This window comes from Ambystoma mexicanum, chromosome 13 (assembly GCF_040938575.1).
Source record: "Ambystoma mexicanum isolate Mex_15411 chromosome 13, UKY_AmexF1_1, whole genome shotgun sequence".
NCBI lineage: Eukaryota > Metazoa > Chordata > Amphibia > Caudata > Ambystomatidae > Ambystoma > Ambystoma mexicanum.
Window position 1 is genome coordinate 358,348,671 of NC_090938.1, and position 22,147 is coordinate 358,370,817.

The window sequence follows — 22,147 nt, forward strand, 5'->3', positions numbered from 1 at the left end:
GCAGCTAATTTGTGCGTATTCCGTGCAATTTTAGGGTGACTAATGAGGAGATGTGATGCGTGAAAGTTGAAAAAAACATGTACATGGCAGCAGAGAGACAATATGGATATTACCTTTGCTTTTTTAAATTTCTATCCGGATTCTGGCTCAAAGGGTAGTCAAGCACAGCAGATTGCATTCCTGCCAGTAACACGACAACCTTGTTTGTGTCCTTCTTAATCAACTAACATGCATATTTTCACTTTTGTCTGTATGTTCTTTGAAAGCCAATGGCAATGGTGCTTAGAGCAATGCAGATGTTTAAAAAAGATTTCAAAAGTTAAAATCGACAAAGGTGGGATTCGAAACCACGCGTGTACAGTAGATTAGCAGTCCATCGCCTTAACCACTCGGCCACCTCGTCTACAGGGATTATGTTAGGCATTCAAGTCTTTACAGGTAATAACACAAACATCTTCAAAATAGAACCACAATGCGTTCCTTGTTGAGGTACATCCAGCCGTTTGCAGGAAAACTGCCTCACTTGCTGTTGAGAAAAATTCATCAAAGTCCTGGGGTGTTTATAGGCATCGCCAAGATGACATTGGGAGGTGTTTCAATTGACACGTGTTGAATATGAGGAAGAGCATCATGCTGGCTCCAGTGGCACTGCCTGCAGCATGACAAAAATGTAGAAGGGACATTTGACTGCACCATTGGCTGAACATCAGTGGCAAAGTGTATATCAGGCTAAAAGGTAAGCTCCAGTGGCACAATATGGGCACTACAAGGCACCCATAATTTGGTGTCAGCTAAAAAGACAATGCCAGAGCTTGTGGGTGCTTTTGTACACTTGTGTGTGTGTTTGTGGGTGTAGTTTCATGTTGAAAACCAAAACACAGCAGCTCCAGTGGCGCAATCGGTTAGCGCGCGGTACTTATACAGCAGTACATGCAGTGAGCAATGCCGAGGTTGTGAGTTCAAGCCTCACCTGGAGCAACTTTGGAACTTTTTACTAATTCACCTCAAAACTGAATTATTGAACCAATAAATGTTCTGGACATTTTTTGGTTCACCTCAAGGTTTCCTTGATTGTCAGTTAATGTTGTATGACAGCTCCTCTGCCTTTTAGACATGGAATACTCATTGCAAGTTATTTATGGGGTGTTTGCGCTTTAAATACAGCTACGGAGGGTTTTTGAAAATAGAACAGAAAATAAAAAATGTCAACTGTTATTATACTCCATTTTCTGCTGAGCACCACTTACGGAAGACATTTGTAAAGGTAGAAAAAGGGTTACTGGAGTAGGATCCAGGAGACAATATCAACTTACAAAGAATAATGTTGTCTATTTACTGCATTATCGCCTTTGAAGCAAACCTCTGAGAATAAATACCCTTTCACTAATCAGGCAGTCACTTTGATAAAATCAAGCAGAACAAGGATGCTGATAGGAACTCGCCTCATTTGCATATGGGCTAGGGCTTCTGGGAGCCATGAGAATTAGGAGTTGAAGGTTTTGCAGATCGAGATTGCTAAAGGGCTGGGCATTTGCACAGACCTCTCCATGCCTGATTGGTGCCGAAGGTTAGTTGCAAGTGGTCCCCTGCTCACCCTACCTTACACAGGGCCATGCCCAGTTAGGCCCCTCAGGGCTAGGCCCGGCAGGGCTAAGCCCGGCGTTTGTCAGGCGAAGTGCCTGGACCCCTGCTCATCATACCTCAGAATCTGGTCTAGCTATTGCAGACATGGGGAATGGTGCTTATATCCCATTGACAGCGCCCACAAGCTGCATACTAATAGCCAATGATGTGTGAATGCGGTCAGGGTAGCAGACATATAGAACAATTGGGTGGGTTCGCTTCCGAACTGGATGCACAGGAGCAGGAGAGAATGGCTGTTGGCGATGTATGCAACTTGCTCTGCGTGAACACATCTACCGACCCCTTCCCCTACACACACGGGCACATACACACACACACACACACATAGCCATTGGAGCTATGCAGAGCTAATCAGAAAGATTGGTAATCATTAGAACATGAAAGATATGTGTTCATTTTTTATTAAACTTGTGGACTCCCGCAGAAACGGAGGGACTCACATCTCTAATTGAGGCTTGCTTACCTCTATACAAATGTGTTTGCTGGCTGTCTTTCTTCAACTGGTATGTGCGGTTGTGTCTGTCTTTGTCTTTCAACACGCCTGGCACGTTTACATTATCAAAGAGATGATTGTATGGAGATGGGGAACACCCCTCCGTTGCATTGTGAACTTGAACAGTCTTTTCACCAAAGCAGCTACATGCGACATTGCAAGGTTTTTGTCAGTCTTTGCCTGAAAACATTAGGCCTTCCTCTCGAACTCTATTTCACTCCTTCTGTGGAAGACTTCAATTATGAGGATGCATCCCGTCATAAAAGGTTCTCTGTAGATGGTGCAACTCTGGCTTCTCTTCCCCGTGCTTTTTGAAAATAATCCGCCCGAGGCCCTGATGAGGTTTGAACTCATGACCCCTGGTTTACGAGACCAGTGCTCTGCCACTGAGCTACAAGGCCACCTGCTGCTTGCTCACAGCCAACAACAGAAAGTGCAAAGAAACCATGGGTTTTACCTAGGTAGATCTCCAGGTATATGAATTTCTGGTTGTGTAAAAATGGCTGTATATCTCTGCATGTGTTCAGTACGTCATCATACATCTGATTTGCGAAAGCGTGTGTGCTTATGTTGGTGATACATTGTCGGTATGCGTTTGAGTATGTACTTTTACGGGTATGTATGTATTGAGTAGGATGCTGAACAGGTTCATGAGTTTAGATAGCAGGTCAGAATGATGGCAAAAGGAACATGTAAAAGGCAGACAACTAAAAGAAAAAAGAATTTGGGATGTAAGCTTGGGAGTTTACTAACTGCGCTGATTTTGGCTCCTATAATAGTAAAGAATGGAAACCTACGAGGAAAGTCTTTGACTAATTTCATTCTCCGCCTGCACCAATGAACTTATTTTTACATCTCTATTTCCATATCTGTACTCATTCCTGTCTTTCACAGGGAGGTTGAAAGACTTTGGTCTATGTTTAAATGCAGACTATAAAGAAAAAATACGACGAAGGTGGGATTCGAACCCACGCGTGCAGAGCACAATGGATTAGCAGTCCATCGCCTTAACCACTCGGCCACCTCGTCTGTTTGGGAACGGTGCTCGAATCCCATGCTTAAAGAAGAGATAAAACAATGGTGGTGCAAAGTCAGTGAAAAATAGATCATGTTTGTCATAATAGAAACAAGATCGTTGACTCGTTCTTCCTTACCCGGCCATTGATAGATAAACACATCAAGTTGAAGTTCAGAAAAATATAACAAGAGCTCCTGGAGGGTTCACAACACTAATCCAGAGGAAGGTGCTTGAGCTTCCGTATGGCACACCATTAGTAGTAAAACCAGCATAACGCAAGCTCCAGTTTCCCAGTGTTTGGCATCATTCAACGTTTCCAGCCAAGATCAAAGTTCAGATGCTGCTGCTTCCTGTGATGTCATTGAATTTAAATAGTGAGTGATGGCAATAACCCTTTTCCAATTAAATTTTGCCACATCAACGTCCCTGAAAATAGAGAAAGGCGTGCAACCCAGAACCGCTGTACTGTTCAATAGAGTAAGGGCTTCACCGTGATCATCTGCATCTGTCATCACAAGATTATCAAGGTCTTTTTCTTGAAGAAATTAGGTCCAGAAAGCCGACCTTCCCCACAGACTATTCAGACACCTTGCGCTTGTGGCTTTGTCATAGGCCCGAATCCATTGGTAAAAGGTTGCACAGGTACAATGTGCAATATCAGTTCCTATTCAACAATGTTCAAGAAAATTACCATTTGGAGGCCCTGATGAGGATCGAACTCACGACCCCTGGTTTACAAGACCAGTGCTCTGCCACTGAGCTACAGAGCCCCTCAGGTTACGACGCATAACAGCAACACAACGAGCACACAACATGATGTTTACTGGGTAGACATATTTGAAGGGTGTGTGAGAATGTATGTATATGATTGTGATTTGACCTGTTTTTTTCTGGCCGATTTTTTGAGGAGCAGCTAATTTGTGCGTATTCCGTGCAATTTTAGGGTGACTAATGAGGAGATGTGATGCGTGAAAGTTGAAAAAAACATGTACATGGCAGCAGAGAGACAATATGGATATTACCTTTGCTTTTTTAAATTTCTATCCGGATTCTGGCTCAAAGGGTAGTCAAGCACAGCAGATTGCATTCCTGCCAGTAACACGACAACCTTGTTTGTGTCCTTCTTAATCAACTAACATGCATATTTTCACTTTTGTCTGTATGTTCTTTGAAAGCCAATGGCAATGGTGCTTAGAGCAATGCAGATGTTTAAAAAAGATTTCAAAAGTTAAAATCGACAAAGGTGGGATTCGAAACCACGCGTGTACAGTAGATTAGCAGTCCATCGCCTTAACCACTCGGCCACCTCGTCTACAGGGATTATGTTAGGCATTCAAGTCTTTACAGGTAATAACACAAACATCTTCAAAATAGAACCACAATGCGTTCCTTGTTGAGGTACATCCAGCCGTTTGCAGGAAAACTGCCTCACTTGCTGTTGAGAAAAATTCATCAAAGTCCTGGGGTGTTTATAGGCATCGCCAAGATGACATTGGGAGGTGTTTCAATTGACACGTGTTGAATATGAGGAAGAGCATCATGCTGGCTCCAGTGGCACTGCCTGCAGCATGACAAAAATGTAGAAGGGACATTTGACTGCACCATTGGCTGAACATCAGTGGCAAAGTGTATATCAGGCTAAAAGGTAAGCTCCAGTGGCACAATATGGGCACTACAAGGCACCCATAATTTGGTGTCAGCTAAAAAGACAATGCCAGAGCTTGTGGGTGCTTTTGTACACTTGTGTGTGTGTTTGTGGGTGTAGTTTCATGTTGAAAACCAAAACACAGCAGCTCCAGTGGCGCAATCGGTTAGCGCGCGGTACTTATACAGCAGTACATGCAGTGAGCAATGCCGAGGTTGTGAGTTCAAGCCTCACCTGGAGCAACTTTGGAACTTTTTACTAATTCACCTCAAAACTGAATTATTGAACCAATAAATGTTCTGGACATTTTTTGGTTCACCTCAAGGTTTCCTTGATTGTCAGTTAATGTTGTATGACAGCTCCTCTGCCTTTTAGACATGGAATACTCATTGCAAGTTATTTATGGGGTGTTTGCGCTTTAAATACAGCTACGGAGGGTTTTTGAAAATAGAACAGAAAATAAAAAATGTCAACTGTTATTATACTCCATTTTCTGCTGAGCACCACTTACGGAAGACATTTGTAAAGGTAGAAAAAGGGTTACTGGAGTAGGATCCAGGAGACAATATCAACTTACAAAGAATAATGTTGTCTATTTACTGCATTATCGCCTTTGAAGCAAACCTCTGAGAATAAATACCCTTTCACTAATCAGGCAGTCACTTTGATAAAATCAAGCAGAACAAGGATGCTGATAGGAACTCGCCTCATTTGCATATGGGCTAGGGCTTCTGGGAGCCATGAGAATTAGGAGTTGAAGGTTTTGCAGATCGAGATTGCTAAAGGGCTGGGCATTTGCACAGACCTCTCCATGCCTGATTGGTGCCGAAGGTTAGTTGCAAGTGGTCCCCTGCTCACCCTACCTTACACAGGGCCATGCCCAGTTAGGCCCCTCAGGGCTAGGCCCGGCAGGGCTAAGCCCGGCGTTTGTCAGGCGAAGTGCCTGGACCCCTGCTCATCATACCTCAGAATCTGGTCTAGCTATTGCAGACATGGGGAATGGTGCTTATATCCCATTGACAGCGCCCACAAGCTGCATACTAATAGCCAATGATGTGTGAATGCGGTCAGGGTAGCAGACATATAGAACAATTGGGTGGGTTCGCTTCCGAACTGGATGCACAGGAGCAGGAGAGAATGGCTGTTGGCGATGTATGCAACTTGCTCTGCGTGAACACATCTACCGACCCCTTCCCCTACACACACGGGCACATACACACACACACACACACATAGCCATTGGAGCTATGCAGAGCTAATCAGAAAGATTGGTAATCATTAGAACATGAAAGATATGTGTTCATTTTTTATTAAACTTGTGGACTCCCGCAGAAACGGAGGGACTCACATCTCTAATTGAGGCTTGCTTACCTCTATACAAATGTGTTTGCTGGCTGTCTTTCTTCAACTGGTATGTGCGGTTGTGTCTGTCTTTGTCTTTCAACACGCCTGGCACGTTTACATTATCAAAGAGATGATTGTATGGAGATGGGGAACACCCCTCCGTTGCATTGTGAACTTGAACAGTCTTTTCACCAAAGCAGCTACATGCGACATTGCAAGGTTTTTGTCAGTCTTTGCCTGAAAACATTAGGCCTTCCTCTCGAACTCTATTTCACTCCTTCTGTGGAAGACTTCAATTATGAGGATGCATCCCGTCATAAAAGGTTCTCTGTAGATGGTGCAACTCTGGCTTCTCTTCCCCGTGCTTTTTGAAAATAATCCGCCCGAGGCCCTGATGAGGTTTGAACTCATGACCCCTGGTTTACGAGACCAGTGCTCTGCCACTGAGCTACAAGGCCACCTGCTGCTTGCTCACAGCCAACAACAGAAAGTGCAAAGAAACCATGGGTTTTACCTAGGTAGATCTCCAGGTATATGAATTTCTGGTTGTGTAAAAATGGCTGTATATCTCTGCATGTGTTCAGTACGTCATCATACATCTGATTTGCGAAAGCGTGTGTGCTTATGTTGGTGATACATTGTCGGTATGCGTTTGAGTATGTACTTTTACGGGTATGTATGTATTGAGTAGGATGCTGAACAGGTTCATGAGTTTAGATAGCAGGTCAGAATGATGGCAAAAGGAACATGTAAAAGGCAGACAACTAAAAGAAAAAAGAATTTGGGATGTAAGCTTGGGAGTTTACTAACTGCGCTGATTTTGGCTCCTATAATAGTAAAGAATGGAAACCTACGAGGAAAGTCTTTGACTAATTTCATTCTCCGCCTGCACCAATGAACTTATTTTTACATCTCTATTTCCATATCTGTACTCATTCCTGTCTTTCACAGGGAGGTTGAAAGACTTTGGTCTATGTTTAAATGCAGACTATAAAGAAAAAATACGACGAAGGTGGGATTCGAACCCACGCGTGCAGAGCACAATGGATTAGCAGTCCATCGCCTTAACCACTCGGCCACCTCGTCTGTTTGGGAACGGTGCTCGAATCCCATGCTTAAAGAAGAGATAAAACAATGGTGGTGCAAAGTCAGTGAAAAATAGATCATGTTTGTCATAATAGAAACAAGATCGTTGACTCGTTCTTCCTTACCCGGCCATTGATAGATAAACACATCAAGTTGAAGTTCAGAAAAATATAACAAGAGCTCCTGGAGGGTTCACAACACTAATCCAGAGGAAGGTGCTTGAGCTTCCGTATGGCACACCATTAGTAGTAAAACCAGCATAACGCAAGCTCCAGTTTCCCAGTGTTTGGCATCATTCAACGTTTCCAGCCAAGATCAAAGTTCAGATGCTGCTGCTTCCTGTGATGTCATTGAATTTAAATAGTGAGTGATGGCAATAACCCTTTTCCAATTAAATTTTGCCACATCAACGTCCCTGAAAATAGAGAAAGGCGTGCAACCCAGAACCGCTGTACTGTTCAATAGAGTAAGGGCTTCACCGTGATCATCTGCATCTGTCATCACAAGATTATCAAGGTCTTTTTCTTGAAGAAATTAGGTCCAGAAAGCCGACCTTCCCCACAGACTATTCAGACACCTTGCGCTTGTGGCTTTGTTATAGGCCCGAATCCATTGGTAAAAGGTTGCACAGGTACAATGTGCAATATCAGTTCCTATTCAACAATGTTCAAGAAAATTACCATTTGGAGGCCCTGATGAGGATCGAACTCACGACCCCTGGTTTACAAGACCAGTGCTCTGCCACTGAGCTACAGAGCCCCTCAGGTTACGACGCATAACAGCAACACAACGAGCACACAACATGATGTTTACTGGGTAGACATATTTGAAGGGTGTGTGAGAATGTATGTATATGATTGTGATTTGACCTGTTTTTTTCTGGCCGATTTTTTGAGGAGCAGCTAATTTGTGCGTATTCCGTGCAATTTTAGGGTGACTAATGAGGAGATGTGATGCGTGAAAGTTGAAAAAAACATGTACATGGCAGCAGAGAGACAATATGGATATTACCTTTGCTTTTTTAAATTTCTATCCGGATTCTGGCTCAAAGGGTAGTCAAGCACAGCAGATTGCATTCCTGCCAGTAACACGACAACCTTGTTTGTGTCCTTCTTAATCAACTAACATGCATATTTTCACTTTTGTCTGTATGTTCTTTGAAAGCCAATGGCAATGGTGCTTAGAGCAATGCAGATGTTTAAAAAAGATTTCAAAAGTTAAAATCGACAAAGGTGGGATTCGAAACCACGCGTGTACAGCAGATTAGCAGTCCATCGCCTTAACCACTCGGCCACCTCGTCTACAGGGATTATGTTAGGCATTCAAGTCTTTACAGGTAATAACACAAACATCTTCAAAATAGAACCACAATGCGTTCCTTGTTGAGGTACATCCAGCCGTTTGCAGGAAAACTGCCTCACTTGCTGTTGAGAAAAATTCATCAAAGTCCTGGGGTGTTTATAGGCATCGCCAAGATGACATTGGGAGGTGTTTCAATTGACACGTGTTGAATATGAGGAAGAGCATCATGCTGGCTCCAGTGGCACTGCCTGCAGCATGACAAAAATGTAGAAGGGACATTTGACTGCACCATTGGCTGAACATCAGTGGCAAAGTGTATATCAGGCTAAAAGGTAAGCTCCAGTGGCACAATATGGGCACTACAAGGCACCCATAATTTGGTGTCAGCTAAAAAGACAATGCCAGAGCTTGTGGGTGCTTTTGTACACTTGTGTGTGTGTTTGTGGGTGTAGTTTCATGTCGAAAACCAAAACACAGCAGCTCCAGTGGCGCAATCGGTTAGCGCGCGGTACTTATACAGCAGTACATGCAGTGAGCAATGCCGAGGTTGTGAGTTCAAGCCTCACCTGGAGCAACTTTGGAACTTTTTACTAATTCACCTCAAAACTGAATTATTGAACCAATAAATGTTCTGGACATTTTTTGGTTCACCTCAAGGTTTCCTTGATTGTCAGTTAATGTTGTATGACAGCTCCTCTGCCTTTTAGACATGGAATACTCATTGCAAGTTATTTATGGGGTGTTTGCGCTTTAAATACAGCTACGGAGGGTTTTTGAAAATAGAACAGAAAATAAAAAATGTCAACTGTTATTATACTCCATTTTCTGCTGAGCACCACTTACGGAAGACATTTGTAAAGGTAGAAAAAGGGTTACTGGAGTAGGATCCAGGAGACAATATCAACTTACAAAGAATAATGTTGTCTATTTACTGCATTATCGCCTTTGAAGCAAACCTCTGAGAATAAATACCCTTTCACTAATCAGGCAGTCACTTTGATAAAATCAAGCAGAACAAGGATGCTGATAGGAACTCGCCTCATTTGCATATGGGCTAGGGCTTCTGGGAGCCATGAGAATTAGGAGTTGAAGGTTTTGCAGATCGAGATTGCTAAAGGGCTGTGCATTTGCACAGACCTCTCCATGCCTGATTGGTGCCGAAGGTTAGTTGCAAGTGGTCCCCTGCTCACCCTACCTTACACAGGGCCATGCCCAGTTAGGCCCCTCAGGGCTAGGCCCGGCAGGGCTAAGCCCAGCGTTTGTCAGGCGTTCGTCAGGCGAAGTGCCTGGACCCCTGCTCATCATACCTCAGAATCTGGTCTAGCTATTGCAGACATGGGGAATGGTGCTTATATCCCATTGACAGCGCCCACAAGCTGCATACTAATAGCCAATGATGTGTGAATGCGGTCAGGGTAGCAGACATATAGAACAATTGGGTGGGTTCGCTTCCGAACTGGATGCACAGGAGCAGGAGAGAATGGCTGTTGGCGATGTATGCAACTTGCTCTGCGTGAACACATCTACCGACCCCTTCCCCTACACACACGGGCACATACACACACACACACACACACATAGCCATTGGAGCTATGCAGAGCTAATCAGAAAGATTGGTAATCATTAGAACATGAAAGATATGTGTTCATTTTTTATTAAACTTGTGGACTCCCGCAGAAACGGAGGGACTCACATCTCTAATTGAGGCTTGCTTACCTCTATACAAATGTGTTTGCTGGCTGTCTTTCTTCAACTGGTATGTGCGGTTGTGTCTGTCTTTGTCTTTCAACACGCCTGGCACGTTTACATTATCAAAGAGATGATTGTATGGAGATGGGGAACACCCCTCCGTTGCATTGTGAACTTGAACAGTCTTTTCACCAAAGCAGCTACATGCGACATTGCAAGGTTTTTGTCAGTCTTTGCCTGAAAACATTAGGCCTTCCTCTCGAACTCTATTTCACTCCTTCTGTGGAAGACTTCAATTATGAGGATGCATCCCGTCATAAAAGGTTCTCTGTAGATGGTGCAACTCTGGCTTCTCTTCCCCGTGCTTTTTGAAAATAATCCGCCCGAGGCCCTGATGAGGTTTGAACTCATGACCCCTGGTTTACGAGACCAGTGCTCTGCCACTGAGCTACAAGGCCACCTGCTGCTTGCTCACAGCCAACAACAGAAAGTGCAAAGAAACCATGGGTTTTACCTAGGTAGATCTCCAGGTATATGAATTTCTGGTTGTGTAAAAATGGCTGTATATCTCTGCATGTGTTCAGTACGTCATCATACATCTGATTTGCGAAAGCGTGTGTGCTTATGTTGGTGATACATTGTCGGTATGCGTTTGAGTATGTACTTTTACGGGTATGTATGTATTGAGTAGGATGCTGAACAGGTTCATGAGTTTAGATAGCAGGTCAGAATGATGGCAAAAGGAACATGTAAAAGGCAGACAACTAAAAGAAAAAAGAATTTGGGATGTAAGCTTGGGAGTTTACTAACTGCGCTGATTTTGGCTCCTATAATAGTAAAGAATGGAAACCTACGAGGAAAGTCTTTGACTAATTTCATTCTCCGCCTGCACCAATGAACTTATTTTTACATCTCTATTTCCATATCTGTACTCATTCCTGTCTTTCACAGGGAGGTTGAAAGACTTTGGTCTATGTTTAAATGCAGACTATAAAGAAAAAATACGACGAAGGTGGGATTCGAACCCACGCGTGCAGAGCACAATGGATTAGCAGTCCATCGCCTTAACCACTCGGCCACCTCGTCTGTTTGGGAACGGTGCTCGAGTCCCATGCTTAAAGAAGAGATAAAACAATGGTGGTGCAAAGTCAGTGAAAAATAGATCATGTTTGTCATAATAGAAACAAGATCGTTGACTCGTTCTTCCTTACCCGGCCATTGATAGATAAACACATCAAGTTGAAGTTCAGAAAAATATAACAAGAGCTCCTGGAGGGTTCACAACACTAATCCAGAGGAAGGTGCTTGAGCTTCCGTATGGCACACCATTAGTAGTAAAACCAGCATAACGCAAGCTCCAGTTTCCCAGTGTTTGGCATCATTCAACGTTTCCAGCCAAGATCAAAGTTCAGATGCTGCTGCTTCCTGTGATGTCATTGAATTTAAATAGTGAGTGATGGCAATAACCCTTTTCCAATTAAATTTTGCCACATCAACGTCCCTGAAAATAGAGAAAGGCGTGCAACCCAGAACCGCTGTACTGTTCAATAGAGTAAGGGCTTCACCGTGATCATCTGCATCTGTCATCACAAGATTATCAAGGTCTTTTTCTTGAAGAAATTAGGTCCAGAAAGCCGACCTTCCCCACAGACTATTCAGACACCTTGCGCTTGTGGCTTTGTTATAGGCCCGAATCCATTGGTAAAAGGTTGCACAGGTACAATGTGCAATATCAGTTCCTATTCAACAATGTTCAAGAAAATTACCATTTGGAGGCCCTGATGAGGATCGAACTCACGACCCCTGGTTTACAAGACCAGTGCTCTGCCACTGAGCTACAGAGCCCCTCAGGTTACGACGCATAACAGCAACACAACGAGCACACAACATGATGTTTACTGGGTAGACATATTTGAAGGGTGTGTGAGAATGTATGTATATGATTGTGATTTGACCTGTTTTTTTCTGGCCGATTTTTTGAGGAGCAGCTAATTTGTGCGTATTCCGTGCAATTTTAGGGTGACTAATGAGGAGATGTGATGCGTGAAAGTTGAAAAAAACATGTACATGGCAGCAGAGAGACAATATGGATATTACCTTTGCTTTTTTAAATTTCTATCCGGATTCTGGCTCAAAGGGTAGTCAAGCACAGCAGATTGCATTCCTGCCAGTAACACGACAACCTTGTTTGTGTCCTTCTTAATCAACTAACATGCATATTTTCACTTTTGTCTGTATGTTCTTTGAAAGCCAATGGCAATGGTGCTTAGAGCAATGCAGATGTTTAAAAAAGATTTCAAAAGTTAAAATCGACAAAGGTGGGATTCGAAACCACGCGTGTACAGCAGATTAGCAGTCCATCGCCTTAACCACTCGGCCACCTCGTCTACAGGGATTATGTTAGGCATTCAAGTCTTTACAGGTAATAACACAAACATCTTCAAAATAGAACCACAATGCGTTCCTTGTTGAGGTACATCCAGCCGTTTGCAGGAAAACTGCCTCACTTGCTGTTGAGAAAAATTCATCAAAGTCCTGGGGTGTTTATAGGCATCGCCAAGATGACATTGGGAGGTGTTTCAATTGACACGTGTTGAATATGAGGAAGAGCATCATGCTGGCTCCAGTGGCACTGCCTGCAGCATGACAAAAATGTAGAAGGGACATTTGACTGCACCATTGGCTGAACATCAGTGGCAAAGTGTATATCAGGCTAAAAGGTAAGCTCCAGTGGCACAATATGGGCACTACAAGGCACCCATAATTTGGTGTCAGCTAAAAAGACAATGCCAGAGCTTGTGGGTGCTTTTGTACACTTGTGTGTGTGTTTGTGGGTGTAGTTTCATGTCGAAAACCAAAACACAGCAGCTCCAGTGGCGCAATCGGTTAGCGCGCGGTACTTATACAGCAGTACATGCAGTGAGCAATGCCGAGGTTGTGAGTTCAAGCCTCACCTGGAGCAACTTTGGAACTTTTTACTAATTCACCTCAAAACTGAATTATTGAACCAATAAATGTTCTGGACATTTTTTGGTTCACCTCAAGGTTTCCTTGATTGTCAGTTAATGTTGTATGACAGCTCCTCTGCCTTTTAGACATGGAATACTCATTGCAAGTTATTTATGGGGTGTTTGCGCTTTAAATACAGCTACGGAGGGTTTTTGAAAATAGAACAGAAAATAAAAAATGTCAACTGTTATTATACTCCATTTTCTGCTGAGCACCACTTACGGAAGACATTTGTAAAGGTAGAAAAAGGGTTACTGGAGTAGGATCCAGGAGACAATATCAACTTACAAAGAATAATGTTGTCTATTTACTGCATTATCGCCTTTGAAGCAAACCTCTGAGAATAAATACCCTTTCACTAATCAGGCAGTCACTTTGATAAAATCAAGCAGAACAAGGATGCTGATAGGAACTCGCCTCATTTGCATATGGGCTAGGGCTTCTGGGAGCCATGAGAATTAGGAGTTGAAGGTTTTGCAGATCGAGATTGCTAAAGGGCTGGGCATTTGCACAGACCTCTCCATGCCTGATTGGTGCCGAAGGTTAGTTGCAAGTGGTCCCCTGCTCACCCTACCTTACACAGGGCCATGCCCAGTTAGGCCCCTCAGGGCTAGGCCCGGCAGGGCTAAGCCCGGCGTTCGTCAGGCGAAGTGCCTGGACCCCTGCTCATCATACCTCAGAATCTGGTCTAGCTATTGCAGACATGGGGAATGGTGCTTATATCCCATTGACAGCGCCCACAAGCTGCATACTAATAGCCAATGATGTGTGAATGCGGTCAGGGTAGCAGACATATAGAACAATTGGGTGGGTTCGCTTCCGAACTGGATGCACAGGAGCAGGAGAGAATGGCTGTTGGCGATGTATGCAACTTGCTCTGCGTGAACACATCTACCGACCCCTTCCCCTACACACACGGGCACATACACACACACACACACACACATAGCCATTGGAGCTATGCAGAGCTAATCAGAAAGATTGGTAATCATTAGAACATGAAAGATATGTGTTCATTTTTTATTAAACTTGTGGACTCCCGCAGAAACGGAGGGACTCACATCTCTAATTGAGGCTTGCTTACCTCTATACAAATGTGTTTGCTGGCTGTCTTTCTTCAACTGGTATGTGCGGTTGTGTCTGTCTTTGTCTTTCAACACGCCTGGCACGTTTACATTATCAAAGAGATGATTGTATGGAGATGGGGAACACCCCTCCGTTGCATTGTGAACTTGAACAGTCTTTTCACCAAAGCAGCTACATGCGACATTGCAAGGTTTTTGTCAGTCTTTGCCTGAAAACATTAGGCCTTCCTCTCGAACTCTATTTCACTCCTTCTGTGGAAGACTTCAATTATGAGGATGCATCCCGTCATAAAAGGTTCTCTGTAGATGGTGCAACTCTGGCTTCTCTTCCCCGTGCTTTTTGAAAATAATCCGCCCGAGGCCCTGATGAGGTTTGAACTCATGACCCCTGGTTTACGAGACCAGTGCTCTGCCACTGAGCTACAAGGCCACCTGCTGCTTGCTCACAGCCAACAACAGAAAGTGCAAAGAAACCATGGGTTTTACCTAGGTAGATCTCCAGGTATATGAATTTCTGGTTGTGTAAAAATGGCTGTATATCTCTGCATGTGTTCAGTACGTCATCATACATCTGATTTGCGAAAGCGTGTGTGCTTATGTTGGTGATACATTGTCGGTATGCGTTTGAGTATGTACTTTTACGGGTATGTATGTATTGAGTAGGATGCTGAACAGGTTCATGAGTTTAGATAGCAGGTCAGAATGATGGCAAAAGGAACATGTAAAAGGCAGACAACTAAAAGAAAAAAGAATTTGGGATGTAAGCTTGGGAGTTTACTAACTGCGCTGATTTTGGCTCCTATAATAGTAAAGAATGGAAACCTACGAGGAAAGTCTTTGACTAATTTCATTCTCCGCCTGCACCAATGAACTTATTTTTACATCTCTATTTCCATATCTGTACTCATTCCTGTCTTTCACAGGGAGGTTGAAAGACTTTGGTCTATGTTTAAATGCAGACTATAAAGAAAAAATACGACGAAGGTGGGATTCGAACCCACGCGTGCAGAGCACAATGGATTAGCAGTCCATCGCCTTAACCACTCGGCCACCTCGTCTGTTTGGGAACGGTGCTCGAGTCCCATGCTTAAAGAAGAGATAAAACAATGGTGGTGCAAAGTCAGTGAAAAATAGATCATGTTTGTCATAATAGAAACAAGATCGTTGACTCGTTCTTCCTTACCCGGCCATTGATAGATAAACACATCAAGTTGAAGTTCAGAAAAATATAACAAGAGCTCCTGGAGGGTTCACAACACTAATCCAGAGGAAGGTGCTTGAGCTTCCGTATGGCACACCATTAGTAGTAAAACCAGCATAACGCAAGCTCCAGTTTCCCAGTGTTTGGCATCATTCAACGTTTCCAGCCAAGATCAAAGTTCAGATGCTGCTGCTTCCTGTGATGTCATTGAATTTAAATAGTGAGTGATGGCAATAACCCTTTTCCAATTAAATTTTGCCACATCAACGTCCCTGAAAATAGAGAAAGGCGTGCAACCCAGAACCGCTGTACTGTTCAATAGAGTAAGGGCTTCACCGTGATCATCTGCATCTGTCATCACAAGATTATCAAGGTCTTTTTCTTGAAGAAATTAGGTCCAGAAAGCCGACCTTCCCCACAGACTATTCAGACACCTTGCGCTTGTGGCTTTGTTATAGGCCCGAATCCATTGGTAAAAGGTTGCACAGGTACAATGTGCAATATCAGTTCCTATTCAACAATGTTCAAGAAAATTACCATTTGGAGGCCCTGATGAGGATCGAACTCACGACCCCTGGTTTACAAGACCAGTGCTCTGCCACTGAGCTACAGAGCCCCTCAGGTTACGACGCATAACAGCAACACAACGAGCACACAACATGATGTTTACTGGGTAGACATATTTGAAGGGTGTGTGAGAATGTATGTATATGATTGTGATTTGACCTGTTTTTTTCTGGCCGATTTTTTGAGGAGCAGCTAATTTGTGCGTATTCCGTGCAATTTTAGGGTGACTAATGAGGAGATGTGATGCGTGAAAGTTGAAAAAAACATGTACATGGCAGCAGAGAGACAATATGGATATTACCTTTGCTTTTTTAAATTTCTATCCGGATTCTGGCTCAAAGGGTAGTCAAGCACAGCAGATTGCATTCCTGCCAGTAACACGACAACCTTGTTTGTGTCCTTCTTAATCAACTAACATGCATATTTTCACTTTTGTCTGTATGTTCTTTGAAAGCCAATGGCAATGGTGCTTAGAGCAATGCAGATGTTTAAAAAAGATTTCAAAAGTTAAAATCGACAAAGGTGGGATTCGAAACCACGCGTGTACAGCAGATTAGCAGTCCATCGCCTTAACCACTCGGCCACCTCGTCTACAGGGATTATGTTAGGCATTCAAGTCTTTACAGGTAATAACACAAACATCTTCAAAATAGAACCACAATGCGTTCCTTGTTGAGGTACATCCAGCCGTTTGCAGGAAAACTGCCTCACTTGCTGTTGAGAAAAATTCATCAAAGTCCTGGGGTGTTTATAGGCATCGCCAAGATGACATTGGGAGGTGTTTCAATTGACACGTGTTGAATATGAGGAAGAGCATCATGCTGGCTCCAGTGGCACTGCCTGCAGCATGACAAAAATGTAGAAGGGACATTTGACTGCACCATTGGCTGAACATCAGTGGCAAAGTGTATATCAGGCTAAAAGGTAAGCTCCAGTGGCACAATATGGGCACTACAAGGCACCCATAATTTGGTGTCAGCTAAAAAGACAATGCCAGAGCTTGTGGGTGCTTTTGTACACTTGTGTGTGTGTTTGTGGGTGTAGTTTCATGTCGAAAACCAAAACACAGCAGCTCCAGTGGCGCAATCGGTTAGCGCGCGGTACTTATACAGCAGTACATGCAGTGAGCAATGCCGAGGTTGTGAGTTCAAGCCTCACCTGGAGCAACTTTGGAACTTTTTACTAATTCACCTCAAAACTGAATTATTGAACCAATAAATGTTCTGGACATTTTTTGGTTCACCTCAAGGTTTCCTTGATTGTCAGTTAATGTTGTATGACAGCTCCTCTGCCTTTTAGACATGGAATACTCATTGCAAGTTATTTATGGGGTGTTTGCGCTTTAAATACAGCTACGGAGGGTTTTTGAAAATAGAACAGAAAATAAAAAATGTCAACTGTTATTATACTCCATTTTCTGCTGAGCACCACTTACGGAAGACATTTGTAAAGGTAGAAAAAGGGTTACTGGAGTAGGATCCAGGAGACAATATCAACTTACAAAGAATAATGTTGTCTATTTACTGCATTATCGCCTTTGAAGCAAACCTCTGAGAATAAATACCCTTTCACTAATCAGGCAGTCACTTTGATAAAATCAAGCAGAACAAGGATGCTGATAGGAACTCGCCTCATTTGCATATGGGCTAGGGCTTCTGGGAGCCATGAGAATTAGGAGTTGAAGGTTTTGCAGATCGAGATTGCTAAAGGGCTGGGCATTTGCACAGACCTCTCCATGCCTGATTGGTGCCGAAGGTTAGTTGCAAGTGGTCCCCTGCTCACCCTACCTTACACAGGGCCATGCCCAGTTAGGCCCCTCAGGGCTAGGCCCGGCAGGGCTAAGCCCAGCGTTTGTCAGGCGTTCGTCAGGCGAAGTGCCTGGACCCCTGCTCATCATACCTCAGAATCTGGTCTAGCTATTGCAGACATGGGGAATGGTGCTTATATCCCATTGACAGCGCCCACAAGCTGCATACTAATAGCCAATGATGTGTGAATGCGGTCAGGGTAGCAGACATATAGAACAATTGGGTGGGTTCGCTTCCGAACTGGATGCACAGGAGCAGGAGAGAATGGCTGTTGGCGATGTATGCAACTTGCTCTGCGTGAACACATCTACCGACCCCTTCCCCTACACACACGGGCACATACACACACACACACACACATAGCCATTGGAGCTATGCAGAGCTAATCAGAAAGATTGGTAATCATTAGAACATGAAAGATATGTGTTCATTTTTTATTAAACTTGTGGACTCCCGCAGAAACGGAGGGACTCACATCTCTAATTGAGGCTTGCTTACCTCTATACAAATGTGTTTGCTGGCTGTCTTTCTTCAACTGGTATGTGCGGTTGTGTCTGTCTTTGTCTTTCAACACGCCTGGCACGTTTACATTATCAAAGAGATGATTGTATGGAGATGGGGAACACCCCTCCGTTGCATTGTGAACTTGAACAGTCTTTTCACCAAAGCAGCTACATGCGACATTGCAAGGTTTTTGTCAGGCTTTGCCTGAAAACATTAGGCCTTCCTCTCGAACTCTATTTCACTCCTTCTGTGGAAGACTTCAATTATGAGGATGCATCCCGTCATAAAAGGTTCTCTGTAGATGGTGCAACTCTGGCTTCTCTTCCCCGTGCTTTTTGAAAATAATCCGCCCGAGGCCCTGATGAGGTTTGAACTCATGACCCCTGGTTTACGAGACCAGTGCTCTGCCACTGAGCTACAAGGCCACCTGCTGCTTGCTCACAGCCAACAACAGAAAGTGCAAAGAAACCATGGGTTTTACCTAGGTAGATCTCCAGGTATATGAATTTCTGGTTGTGTAAAAATGGCTGTATATCTCTGCATGTGTTCAGTACGTCATCATACATCTGATTTGCGAAAGCGTGTGTGCTTATGTTGGTGATACATTGTCGGTATGCGTTTGAGTATGTACTTTTACGGGTATGTATGTATTGAGTAGGATGCTGAACAGGTTCATGAGTTTAGATAGCAGGTCAGAATGATGGCAAAAGGAACATGTAAAAGGCAGACAACTAAAAGAAAAAAGAATTTGGGATGTAAGCTTGGGAGTTTACTAACTGCGCTGATTTTGGCTCCTATAATAGTAAAGAATGGAAACCTACGAGGAAAGTCTTTGACTAATTTCATTCTCCGCCTGCACCAATGAACTTATTTTTACATCTCTATTTCCATATCTGTACTCATTCCTGTCTTTCACAGGGAGGTTGAAAGACTTTGGTCTATGTTTAAATGCAGACTATAAAGAAAAAATACGACGAAGGTGGGATTCGAACCCACGCGTGCAGAGCACAATGGATTAGCAGTCCATCGCCTTAACCACTCGGCCACCTCGTCTGTTTGGGAACGGTGCTCGAGTCCCATGCTTAAAGAAGAGATAAAACAATGGTGGTGCAAAGTCAGTGAAAAATAGATCATGTTTGTCATAATAGAAACAAGATCGTTGACTCGTTCTTCCTTACCCGGCCATTGATAGATAAACACATCAAGTTGAAGTTCAGAAAAATATAACAAGAGCTCCTGGAGGGTTCACAACACTAATCCAGAGGAAGGTGCTTGAGCTTCCGTATGGCACACCATTAGTAGTAAAACCAGCATAACGCAAGCTCCAGTTTCCCAGTGTTTGGCATCATTCAACGTTTCCAGCCAAGATCAAAGTTCAGATGCTGCTGCTTCCTGTGATGTCATTGAATTTAAATAGTGAGTGATGGCAATAACCCTTTTCCAATTAAATTTTGCCACATCAACGTCCCTGAAAATAGAGAAAGGCGTGCAACCCAGAACCGCTGTACTGTTCAATAGAGTAAGGGCTTCACCGTGATCATCTGCATCTGTCATCACAAGATTATCAAGGTCTTTTTCTTGAAGAAATTAGGTCCAGAAAGCCGACCTTCCCCACAGACTATTCAGACACCTTGCGCTTGTGGCTTTGTTATAGGCCCGAATCCATTGGTAAAAGGTTGCACAGGTACAATGTGCAATATCAGTTCCTATTCAACAATGTTCAAGAAAATTACCATTTGGAGGCCCTGATGAGGATCGAACTCACGACCCCTGGTTTACAAGACCAGTGCTCTGCCACTGAGCTACAGAGCCCCTCAGGTTACGACGCATAACAGCAACACAACGAGCACACAACATGATGTTTACTGGGTAGACATATTTGAAGGGTGTGTGAGAATGTATGTATATGATTGTGATTTGACCTGTTTTTTTCTGGCCGATTTTTTGAGGAGCAGCTAATTTGTGCGTATTCCGTGCAATTTTAGGGTGACTAATGAGGAGATGTGATGCGTGAAAGTTGAAAAAAACATGTACATGGCAGCAGAGAGACAATATGGATATTACCTTTGCTTTTTTAAATTTCTATCCGGATTCTGGCTCAAAGGGTAGTCAAGCACAGCAGATTGCATTCCTGCCAGTAACACGACAACCTTGTTTGTGTCCTTCTTAATCAACTAACATGCATATTTTCACTTTTGTCTGTATGTTCTTTGAAAGCCAATGGCAATGGTGCTTAGAGCAATGCAGATGTTTAAAAAAGATTTCAAAAGTTAAAATCGACAAAGGTGGGATTCGAAACCACGCGTGTACAGCAGATTAGCAGTCCATCGCCTTAACCACTCGGCCACCTCGTCTACAGGGATTATGTTAGGCATTCAAGTCTTTACAGGTAATAACACAAACATCTTCAAAATAGAACCACAATGCGTTCCTTGTTGAGGTACATCCAGCCGTTTGCAGGAAAACTGCCTCACTTGCTGTTGAGAAAAATTCATCAAAGTCCTGGGGTGTTTATAGGCATCGCCAAGATGACATTGGGAGGTGTTTCAATTGACACGTGTTGAATATGAGGAAGAGCATCATGCTGGCTCCAGTGGCACTGCCTGCAGCATGACAAAAATGTAGAAGGGACATTTGACTGCACCATTGGCTGAACATCAGTGGCAAAGTGTATATCAGGCTAAAAGGTAAGCTCCAGTGGCACAATATGGGCACTACAAGGCACCCATAATTTGGTGTCAGCTAAAAAGACAATGCCAGAGCTTGTGGGTGCTTTTGTACACTTGTGTGTGTGTTTGTGGGTGTAGTTTCATGTCGAAAACCAAAACACAGCAGCTCCAGTGGCGCAATCGGTTAGCGCGCGGTACTTATACAGCAGTACATGCAGTGAGCAATGCCGAGGTTGTGAGTTCAAGCCTCACCTGGAGCAACTTTGGAACTTTTTACTAATTCACCTCAAAACTGAATTATTGAACCAATAAATGTTCTGGACATTTTTTGGTTCACCTCAAGGTTTCCTTGATTGTCAGTTAATGTTGTATGACAGCTCCTCTGCCTTTTAGACATGGAATACTCATTGCAAGTTATTTATGGGGTGTTTGCGCTTTAAATACAGCTACGGAGGGTTTTTGAAAATAGAACAGAAAATAAAAAATGTCAACTGTTATTATACTCCATTTTCTGCTGAGCACCACTTACGGAAGACATTTGTAAAGGTAGAAAAAGGGTTACTGGAGTAGGATCCAGGAGACAATATCAACTTACAAAGAATAATGTTGTCTATTTACTGCATTATCGCCTTTGAAGCAAACCTCTGAGAATAAATACCCTTTCACTAATCAGGCAGTCACTTTGATAAAATCAAGCAGAACAAGGATGCTGATAGGAACTCGCCTCATTTGCATATGGGCTAGGGCTTCTGGGAGCCATGAGAATTAGGAGTTGAAGGTTTTGCAGATCGAGATTGCTAAAGGGCTGGGCATTTGCACAGACCTCTCCATGCCTGATTGGTGCCGAAGGTTAGTTGCAAGTGGTCCCCTGCTCACCCTACCTTACACAGGGCCATGCCCAGTTAGGCCCCTCAGGGCTAGGCCCGGCAGGGCTAAGCCCAGCGTTTGTCAGGCGTTCGTCAGGCGAAGTGCCTGGACCCCTGCTCATCATACCTCAGAATCTGGTCTAGCTATTGCAGACATGGGGAATGGTGCTTATATCCCATTGACAGCGCCCACAAGCTGCATACTAATAGCCAATGA

General features: G+C 43.6%; 23 non-coding genes across 23 annotated transcripts; 6 read left to right on the plus strand and 17 right to left on the minus strand.

Moving 5' to 3' along the window:
* Nucleotides 1-326: 326 nt before the first annotated feature.
* TRNAS-GCU (transfer RNA serine (anticodon GCU)) lies at nucleotides 327-403 on the minus strand. Its single transcript has one exon. It is a non-coding gene; the product is annotated as a tRNA-Ser (tRNA).
* Nucleotides 404-883: 480 nt separating this feature from the next.
* TRNAI-UAU (transfer RNA isoleucine (anticodon UAU)) lies at nucleotides 884-978 on the plus strand. The gene is made up of 2 exons: nucleotides 884-921; nucleotides 943-978. It is a non-coding gene; the product is annotated as a tRNA-Ile (tRNA).
* Nucleotides 979-2,466: 1,488 nt separating this feature from the next.
* TRNAT-CGU (transfer RNA threonine (anticodon CGU)) lies at nucleotides 2,467-2,538 on the minus strand. The gene has a single exon. It is a non-coding gene; the product is annotated as a tRNA-Thr (tRNA).
* Nucleotides 2,539-3,084: 546 nt separating this feature from the next.
* TRNAS-GCU (transfer RNA serine (anticodon GCU)) lies at nucleotides 3,085-3,166 on the minus strand. The gene has a single exon. It is a non-coding gene; the product is annotated as a tRNA-Ser (tRNA).
* Nucleotides 3,167-3,853: 687 nt separating this feature from the next.
* On the minus strand, nucleotides 3,854-3,925 carry TRNAT-UGU (transfer RNA threonine (anticodon UGU)). Its single transcript has one exon. It is a non-coding gene; the product is annotated as a tRNA-Thr (tRNA).
* Nucleotides 3,926-4,390: 465 nt separating this feature from the next.
* TRNAS-GCU (transfer RNA serine (anticodon GCU)) lies at nucleotides 4,391-4,467 on the minus strand. The gene has a single exon. It is a non-coding gene; the product is annotated as a tRNA-Ser (tRNA).
* A 480-nt stretch (nucleotides 4,468-4,947) lies between these two features.
* On the plus strand, nucleotides 4,948-5,042 carry TRNAI-UAU (transfer RNA isoleucine (anticodon UAU)). Its single transcript has 2 exons — nucleotides 4,948-4,985; nucleotides 5,007-5,042. It is a non-coding gene; the product is annotated as a tRNA-Ile (tRNA).
* Nucleotides 5,043-6,530: 1,488 nt separating this feature from the next.
* On the minus strand, nucleotides 6,531-6,602 carry TRNAT-CGU (transfer RNA threonine (anticodon CGU)). Its single transcript has one exon. It is a non-coding gene; the product is annotated as a tRNA-Thr (tRNA).
* A 546-nt stretch (nucleotides 6,603-7,148) lies between these two features.
* Nucleotides 7,149-7,230, minus strand: TRNAS-GCU (transfer RNA serine (anticodon GCU)). Its single transcript has one exon. It is a non-coding gene; the product is annotated as a tRNA-Ser (tRNA).
* A 687-nt stretch (nucleotides 7,231-7,917) lies between these two features.
* TRNAT-UGU (transfer RNA threonine (anticodon UGU)) lies at nucleotides 7,918-7,989 on the minus strand. The gene has a single exon. It is a non-coding gene; the product is annotated as a tRNA-Thr (tRNA).
* A 1,022-nt stretch (nucleotides 7,990-9,011) lies between these two features.
* Nucleotides 9,012-9,106, plus strand: TRNAI-UAU (transfer RNA isoleucine (anticodon UAU)). The gene is made up of 2 exons: nucleotides 9,012-9,049; nucleotides 9,071-9,106. It is a non-coding gene; the product is annotated as a tRNA-Ile (tRNA).
* A 1,501-nt stretch (nucleotides 9,107-10,607) lies between these two features.
* Nucleotides 10,608-10,679, minus strand: TRNAT-CGU (transfer RNA threonine (anticodon CGU)). Its single transcript has one exon. It is a non-coding gene; the product is annotated as a tRNA-Thr (tRNA).
* Nucleotides 10,680-11,225: 546 nt separating this feature from the next.
* On the minus strand, nucleotides 11,226-11,307 carry TRNAS-GCU (transfer RNA serine (anticodon GCU)). The gene has a single exon. It is a non-coding gene; the product is annotated as a tRNA-Ser (tRNA).
* A 687-nt stretch (nucleotides 11,308-11,994) lies between these two features.
* Nucleotides 11,995-12,066, minus strand: TRNAT-UGU (transfer RNA threonine (anticodon UGU)). Its single transcript has one exon. It is a non-coding gene; the product is annotated as a tRNA-Thr (tRNA).
* Nucleotides 12,067-13,088: 1,022 nt separating this feature from the next.
* On the plus strand, nucleotides 13,089-13,183 carry TRNAI-UAU (transfer RNA isoleucine (anticodon UAU)). Its single transcript has 2 exons — nucleotides 13,089-13,126; nucleotides 13,148-13,183. It is a non-coding gene; the product is annotated as a tRNA-Ile (tRNA).
* A 1,490-nt stretch (nucleotides 13,184-14,673) lies between these two features.
* TRNAT-CGU (transfer RNA threonine (anticodon CGU)) lies at nucleotides 14,674-14,745 on the minus strand. The gene has a single exon. It is a non-coding gene; the product is annotated as a tRNA-Thr (tRNA).
* A 546-nt stretch (nucleotides 14,746-15,291) lies between these two features.
* TRNAS-GCU (transfer RNA serine (anticodon GCU)) lies at nucleotides 15,292-15,373 on the minus strand. Its single transcript has one exon. It is a non-coding gene; the product is annotated as a tRNA-Ser (tRNA).
* Nucleotides 15,374-16,060: 687 nt separating this feature from the next.
* On the minus strand, nucleotides 16,061-16,132 carry TRNAT-UGU (transfer RNA threonine (anticodon UGU)). Its single transcript has one exon. It is a non-coding gene; the product is annotated as a tRNA-Thr (tRNA).
* A 1,022-nt stretch (nucleotides 16,133-17,154) lies between these two features.
* Nucleotides 17,155-17,249, plus strand: TRNAI-UAU (transfer RNA isoleucine (anticodon UAU)). Its single transcript has 2 exons — nucleotides 17,155-17,192; nucleotides 17,214-17,249. It is a non-coding gene; the product is annotated as a tRNA-Ile (tRNA).
* A 1,499-nt stretch (nucleotides 17,250-18,748) lies between these two features.
* Nucleotides 18,749-18,820, minus strand: TRNAT-CGU (transfer RNA threonine (anticodon CGU)). The gene has a single exon. It is a non-coding gene; the product is annotated as a tRNA-Thr (tRNA).
* Nucleotides 18,821-19,366: 546 nt separating this feature from the next.
* Nucleotides 19,367-19,448, minus strand: TRNAS-GCU (transfer RNA serine (anticodon GCU)). Its single transcript has one exon. It is a non-coding gene; the product is annotated as a tRNA-Ser (tRNA).
* Nucleotides 19,449-20,135: 687 nt separating this feature from the next.
* TRNAT-UGU (transfer RNA threonine (anticodon UGU)) lies at nucleotides 20,136-20,207 on the minus strand. Its single transcript has one exon. It is a non-coding gene; the product is annotated as a tRNA-Thr (tRNA).
* A 1,022-nt stretch (nucleotides 20,208-21,229) lies between these two features.
* Nucleotides 21,230-21,324, plus strand: TRNAI-UAU (transfer RNA isoleucine (anticodon UAU)). The gene is made up of 2 exons: nucleotides 21,230-21,267; nucleotides 21,289-21,324. It is a non-coding gene; the product is annotated as a tRNA-Ile (tRNA).
* The last annotated feature ends 823 nt before the right edge of the window (nucleotides 21,325-22,147 follow it).